Source organism: Cucurbita moschata, unplaced genomic scaffold (genome assembly GCF_002738365.1).
Source record: "Cucurbita moschata cultivar Rifu unplaced genomic scaffold, Cmos_1.0 Cmo_Scf00001, whole genome shotgun sequence".
Lineage (NCBI taxonomy): Eukaryota > Viridiplantae > Streptophyta > Magnoliopsida > Cucurbitales > Cucurbitaceae > Cucurbita > Cucurbita moschata.
The window spans coordinates 4,712,658-4,720,671 of NW_019268517.1; the positions used below are offsets into that span (position 1 = coordinate 4,712,658).

Sequence of the window (8,014 nt, forward strand, 5' to 3'; positions counted from 1 at the left end):
AGTTGGTGATTACACTAATGTGACCTCCTTCCAACGCTCGTTTTGGCCCGTGTCGGTGACTTGGAAAAGCAAGCTTGGAATGGATACGCTTCATCTCATCAAGTAACCACACGGACTTTAGGCAAGTAATGCTTGTAGGGATTACTAGGACGAGTTAGCATGCGAGCATATCTTGCCTTAAGTGTTTAGAATATGCATGACTAGGACTCGAGCAATTTTGGATGAAAATTATATGTATGATATAAAAAATAATGAATATGCCCTTATGATGAGAAACCGAGTTGCATGCCTATTTTTTTATGCTTTCCACTATTAGAATGGAGGATGAAATATTCTGATCTTGCTAGGACACACATAGAGCAATTTTGGACTCAGATTGAGTACCTACCTATTTAATTTGTAAAAAATATATATATATATATATTGATTTCCATTAGTGTCGATATGTCCGAGTGGTTAAGGAGACAGACTTGAAATCTGTTGGGCTATGCCCGCGTAGGTTCAAACCCTGCTATTGATGTTCGTGAAGAGATTGGGCGAAAGAATCAATTTTAGCGAGGAGGGCAACCGGAAGATTGGGAAGAAAATGAAAGAGACTATGTGTTGGTTGAAGGAAAATCGATTGTGTTGGAAAAGGTGAGGTTTGTATGTACAAAATATGGCGAAGAGTGATTTGGAGGTCAAAAGCCAAAGGATCTACGTTGCTAAACCGAAAGGGCTATGATACCATATTGAAATAGAAAGATACTATAAATAACAATAAATAGAAAGATACTATATGATATACATGGTAAACTATAACTTATTATTAAAAAAGATACTATATGATATACATGGTAAACTATAACTTATTATTAAAAAAATATCAATTTCTATTAACGTCGATTTGTTTGAGTTAAACTATAACTTATTATTAAAAAAATATCAATTTCTATTAACGTCGATTTGTTTGAGTGGTTAAAGAGAAGCGCTAGGGCAGGTTCATACTCTGCCATTAAGAATAGTTTCTAATGATTGATTTTCATAATTGTTGATAGGTCCGAATGGTTAAGGAGACAGACTTGAAATTTGTCGATTTAAGAATGCTTTCTAATGTTTTGGTTCTCACTAATTCAATCTTTCCTTATACTCAGAGAGCAATTTTGGATGAATACGATATAAAGTACATAGGGCAATTTTGGACTCAGATTGAGTGCCTGCCTATTTAATTAAAAAATATACATATTGATTTCCATTAGTGTTGATATGTTCGGAGGTTCAAATCCTGCTGTCGACGTTTTAAGAATGCTTTCTAATGTACTCACGTGACCTCCTTCCAGAGCTCAAATTGAATGATGAGGATGTAGGGATCACTAAGACGAGTTGACGGATGCGAGTCTATATATGCATGACTTGGACACAGAATATTGCTCACATTGAGCAATTTTGGACTCGCATTGAGTGGAATGTGTATTTAATTTGTAAAAAAAAATATGTCGATATGTCCGAGTGGTTAAGGAGACAGACTTGAAATCTGTTAGGCTATGCTTGCATAGGTTTGAACCCTGTTATCGACGTTAATATGCATGAGCAATCATGTGTGGTGGATTCCTCGGACTTTAGGCAAGAGTAATGTTTGTAGGGATTACTAGGCTATCAACGTTAATATGCATGAGCAATCATGTGTGGTGGATTCCTCGGACTTTAGGCAAGAGTAATGTTTGTAGGGATTACTAGGATGCGAAGGATGAAATATTTTAATCTATGCTAGGACGCACATAGAACAATTTTGGACTCAAATTGAGTGACTGCATATTTAATTTGTAAAAATATATATATATATATTTTGATTTTCATTTGTGTCGATATGTCTAAGTGGTTAACAATTTCGGACTCAGATTGAGTGCCTGCATATTTAATTTGTAAAAAAAAAATATATATATTGATTTTCATTTGTGTCGATGTGTCTGAGTGGTTAAGGAGATAGACTAAGAATTTTTTGGGCTAACCCTGCTGTTGACTTCTCTTAAGAATGCTTTCTAATGTTTGTGTAATCACCAATTCAATCTTTCCTTATACTCGAAATTTAGATCGAGCAATTTTGGATGAATTTGATGTAAAAAAAATATATTGATTTCCATTCATGTCGATATGTCCGAGTGATTAAGGGGAAATAGACTCAAAATTTGTTGGGCTACACGCAGGTTCAAACTCTGCTGTCGACGTCTTAAGAATGCTTTCTAATGTTCGGGTTTCACGAATTCAATCTTTCCTTGTACTTAGATTGAGCAATTTTGATGACTGCACTCACGTGACCTCCTTCTAGAGCTCAAATTGAATGATGAGGATGTAGGGGATCATCACTAGGACGAGTTGACCGATGCGAACATATCTTGCCTTAGGTGTGTATGCATGACTAGGACACAGATTGAAAATGATATGCCCTTATGATGAGAAACTGAGTTGCTTAAATTCGAGTTGACAAAATGGAGGATGCAATATTGCTCACATTGAGCAATTTTGGACTCGCATTGAGTGGAATCCGTAGTTAATTTGTAAAAAATAATATTGATTTCCATAATTGTTGATATGTTTATATCAAGTAATGCTCCAGGGGATTACTAGGACAAGTTAGGATGCGAGCATATGTATTACTAGGACAAGTTACGATGTGAGCATATGTATGATATAAAAAATTATGAATATGCTTTTATGATGAGAAACTGAGTTGCATGCCTATTATACTTTCCACTCTATTAGAATGAAGGATGAAATATTTTGATCTATGCTCGAACCCACATAGAGTAATTTTGGACTCAGATGGAGTGCTTGCCTATTTAATTTGTAAACAAAAAATATTAATTTCCATTAGTGTCTATGTTCGAGTGGTTAAGGAGACAAACTTGTGACCGCACTCACAGTGACCTCTGTTGGGCAATTTTGGACTCGAACCAGAAATGAAAATTGTGGCTTGTTTTGGCGCATGCAAGTGACAACCACAAACTAGTGGAAAAGCAAGCTTGAAACGGATACGCTTCATCTCGTCAAGTAACCACACAGACTTTAGGCAAGTAATGCTTGTAGGGATCATTAGGACGAGGTAGGATGCGAGCATATCTTGCCTTAGGTGTTTAGAATATGCATGATTAGGACTCAAATCGAGCAATTTTAGATGAAAATGATATGTATGATATAAACAATTATGACTATGCCCTTATAATGAGAAACTGAGTTGCATGCCTACTTTTTTATGTTTTCCGCTCTATTAGAATGGAGGATGAAATATTTTGATCTATGCTAGGACGGACGTAGAGCAATTTTGGACTCAGATTGAGTTCCTGCCTATTTAATTTGTAAAAAAAAAAAAAAAAATATTGATTTCCATTAGTGTCGATATGTCTGAGTGGTTAAAGAGATGGACTTAAAATCTGTTAGGTTATGCCTGCGTAGGTTCAACCCAGATTGTTTTCGTGTTATGACCAATTCGATCTGGAGCAATTTTGATGACGGATCACTAGGACGAGTTAGGATGCGAGCATCAAAGTGAATGAGAGGATAGTGAGGACTTTAGGCAAGTAATGCTCGTAGAGAAACTGAGTTGCATGCCTATTTTATGCTCTATTAGAATGGAGGGATGCTGGACTTTAGGCAAGTAATGCTCCTAGGGATCACTAGGACGAGTTAGGATGCGAGCATCAAATTGAACGAGGATAGTGAGGACTTTAGGCAAGTAATACTCGTAGAGAAATTGAGTTGCATGCCTATTTTATGCTCTATTAGAATGGAGGATGAAATATTCGCATCTGTGCTAGTATACACATTGCAATTTTGGACTCACATTGAGTCGCATGCCTATATAATTTCTAAAAAAAAATATTAATTTCCATAATTGTTGATATGTTCGAGTGTTTAAGGAGATAGACTTGAAATTTGTTGAGTTATTCTCGTGTAGGTTTGAACCCTGTTGTTGACGTCTAAAGAATGTTTTTTTTATAATATAGACGGGTTATTGAAAAAATAAGATATTTCTCACAAATTCAATCTTTCTTACGGGTTATTGAAAAGATAAGATATTTCTCACAAATTCAATCTTTCTTATGAAATATATTTATTTATTAGGACTTATTTTACACTGAAGAAAAAAGTTGTGTGGAATCCCTCATCACATCCTTCCCGAGCTCGTTTTGGCACATGCCGGTGAAGTTATGTGTGGAATCCCTCCTCACCTCCTTCTAGAGCTCGTTTTGGCGCGTGCGGGTGAGTTTTTGACCATTTCGAGTATTTTCACCCCTCCTCTGACCCTTGAAAAAATAAATGAACTCTTTGCGGGGATGGAGAATGAAAATGGTGACGGCGCTCATGTGACCTCCTATCAAAGCTTGTTTTGGTGCGCGGGTTAGTTTTTAACCATTTCGACTACTTTCACCCCTCCTCTAACCCTCAAAAAAAAAAAAAAATGAGGGTGCCTTTTTTACCATTCCGAATATTTTCACCCTTCCTCTGACTCTTGACCTTTGAAAAATATAAATGAAGTCTTTGCAGGGATGGAAAATGGAAAATGAAAATGGTGACTACACTCATGTGACCTCCTTCCAGAGCTCGTTTTGGCGCGTGCGGGTGAGTTTTTGACCATTTCGACTATTTTCACCCTCCTATGACCTCGAAAAAATAAATGAGGGTGAGTTTTTTACCATTTCGACTATTTTCACCCGTCCTCTGACCCTCAAAAAAAATAAATGAAGTCTTTACGGGGATGGAGAATGAAATTGGTGACTACACTCATGTGACCTCCTTCTAGAGCTCGTTTTGGCGTGTGTGGGTGAGTTTTTATCATTTCGACTATTTTCACCTCGATTTCGATACCGACCTTAATTCAAAATGAATGAGGACCAACCAGTGAGTTCTTTGAAAATTTAAAGCCTCGAACTAGTGAAAAAGCAAGCTTCTTACAGATACGCTTCATCTCGATAATTAACCACATGGACTTTAGGCAAGTAATGCTTGTAGGGATCACGAGTTAGGATGCGAGCATGTCTTGCCTTAAGTGTTTAAAATATGCATGATTAGGACTCGTAATTTTGGATGAAAATGATATGTATGATATAAAAAATTATAAATATGTTCTTATGATGAGAAACTGAGTTGCATGGCTATATTAATGCTTTCCCCTCTATTAGAACGGACGATGAATTGTGATCCATGTTAGGACGCACCTTGAGAAATTTTGGACTCATTGAGTTCATGCCTTTTTAATTTGTAAATATATATATATATATATATATATATATATATATATATATATATTAATTTCCATAATTGTCGATGTGTCAGAGTTGTCAAGGGGACATACTTGAAATTTATTGGTCTATTTCCATGTAGACGTAAAAAAAATTTGTGTTGAATCCCTCCTCTCACCCTAGCAAAAACAAATGAAGTATTTTGTAGGGATGGAGAATGAAATTGGTGACTGCACTCATGTCACCTCCTTCCAACGCTCGTTTTGGCACATGCAGGTGAGCTTTTTACCATTCTGACTATTTTCACCTCTGTTTTGATACCGACCTTAATTCAAAATGAATGAGAACCTATTAGTGAGTTCTTTGAAAATTTAGAGCCTCAAACTAGTGGAAAAAGAAACTTGGAATAGTTACACTTCATCTCGATAAGTAACCACATGTACTTTAGGCAAGTAATACTTATAGGGATGACAAGGAAGAGTTGGTATGCGAGCATATCTTGTCTTAGGTGTTTAGAATATGCATGACTAGGACTCAAATCGAGCAATTCTAGATGAAAAAGATACGTATGATATAAAAAATTATGAATATGCCCTTATGATGAGAAATTGAGTTGCATGACTATTTTAATGTTTTTCGCTCTATTAGAATGGAAGATGAAATATTCTGATCCATGCTGGGACTCAATGGAGCAACTTTGGACTCTTATTGAGTTGCATGTCTATTTAATTTGTAAAAAAATATATTGATTTTCATAATTGTCGATATTTTAGAATTGTCAAGGAGACATGCTAGAACATGAAACAAATGGTGATTATTGAAAAAAAAAAACCTTGAGATCAATGACCTCAAGATTTGACTATGATATATGTTCGATTGAAGAGTCTAATAACTTAGACACTTTAACTATCAATGACTTGCAAAGCAGCTTGTTGATATATGATCAAAGGCTGAATAGACGTGTAGGTGATGAACAAGCACTAAAGATGACATACAATAATGGAATCATTGGAAGAGGAGGTGATGAAGCTCGTGAAATTTTCGGTGGAAGATGTAAAGGAAGAGGTATACATTATTCATAGCTACAATTGCTTGCTACAGGTGTCATTTGTTAGGAATTTTAGATATGAGTGACATCCATGGGAGAAGGAAGCAAAATATGGTATGCTTGAGGAGTAAGAAGAAACGTTGCTGATGTCATGTGGGGAGTTCAATAAATCAAGGAGGGAAGATGTTTGGTTCTCTGACTCGAGTATAACCATCATATGTGTGTAAATAATAAATGGTTCTTAGATCATGACGAGGAATTCTAACGAAGTGAAGCTTGAAATTAATTTCAAAATGATTGTGTTGGAAAAAAGTAACATTAGGTTGCAAATTTCTGAAAGTAACATTAGGTAGGGTTTTCAAGCTACTCTCCTACTAAATGTCGTGAACACACAAATTAATTCAAGCCTCAAGCCTAAAAAAATTTTCTAATCTAACCCTCTTAACATTTATGTTCTAATCTTAACGGAAGATCCTATAATCAATGCTTCAACATGAAACTAACATTCATATATCACATATATTATAGTATAACATCACGACTCAAAGTTTTATGCTTAACGAAATCCATTTGATTAATGTATTTTGGTAATTTTGGGTCTTATCAATAATTCAAGGTCTTGATTGCCACGACTCAATCTTTGAATTGTTTGAAACATATATGGCGACATAAGGTGACGTTAAAAGGATAAAAATAGGGTAAAAGAATTTTCGTATAAAAAACAAAGAGTCTCGATCAAATTGAAAACATAAAACTATATATACTCATTACAAAATATGATATTAAGTTTAAAACACAAAGAGGGAGATAGTATACAAAACACATGACGCACAAAATACATAAAAATTCGAGGAGACTCTTGAACCTAGGCTATCTCTAAGGTCACCTTCTCCAAACTTCTCGGCTAGCGTCCATTCATTACTTGAAAAGGAATAAAGAACTAGAATAAGCATAAAATATTAAGGAACTAGTAGTATCTTAATTGCGTCCATAGCTAAAGTTAAGGTACCATACTCTGATCCTTATCAGAAGACCTATATATAAAGGTTTTAATTTAGGGTTCTAAGTTAAGAGTTTTGAGTTCTGTGTTAGGCCTTGATCAATATGTTGCCTAAGTCTTGACTTACGTAGTTATGTGGTCCCTCATCTTAAGATAGGTTTAAGAAGAGTGGATCCCAACTGGAATCATGTTCCTAAAGCACTCTCCTAAAAAGACATGTTAAGTCACATGTTCGATAAACATCATGAACTTTAAAAAAGTCTATGTCTTGCATTTGGATCAGGATTCGAACTATATACCTAAACCTTCTTCTGCATCACACGCAACACGGTTCTAACGTTTCATGCCTAGGACTCAACATCTATCAAACTCGACATTTGTAACACCCATTGAGAATTTTTAATGACCGAAAGAAAATTATAATGTCCAAAAAATTTTGTAAGGCCCAAGAGAGGTTGGAATGAAATTGTAAAGAAATGAGGACAAAAATATAATTTTTCATTTTATATGAAACTTCTTAAATTTTTAATAAATTACAAAGGAACCCAAAAGGAAAAAATGCCCAAAATAAAGTAAAATTTTAAAAAATAATAATAAAATATTCCGAAAATGGAATTTTGAAAAATATACATAAAGGTTATTCACAAAAATAACCCTGAATCTGGATATTTGCAAACATATTCATGCTACATACATTATGCTTAGATTTGGTCTATATGAAGTCGGTAAACGGCTAAATGAAGCTTTTTT

General features: G+C 35.0%; 2 non-coding genes across 2 annotated transcripts; both read left to right on the top strand.

Moving 5' to 3' along the window:
• Window positions 1-438: 438 nt before the first annotated feature.
• TRNAS-UGA lies at window positions 439-520 on the top strand. The gene has a single exon. It is a non-coding gene; the product is annotated as a tRNA-Ser (tRNA).
• A 954-nt stretch (window positions 521-1,474) lies between these two features.
• Window positions 1,475-1,556, top strand: TRNAS-UGA. Its single transcript has one exon. It is a non-coding gene; the product is annotated as a tRNA-Ser (tRNA).
• The last annotated feature ends 6,458 nt before the right edge of the window (window positions 1,557-8,014 follow it).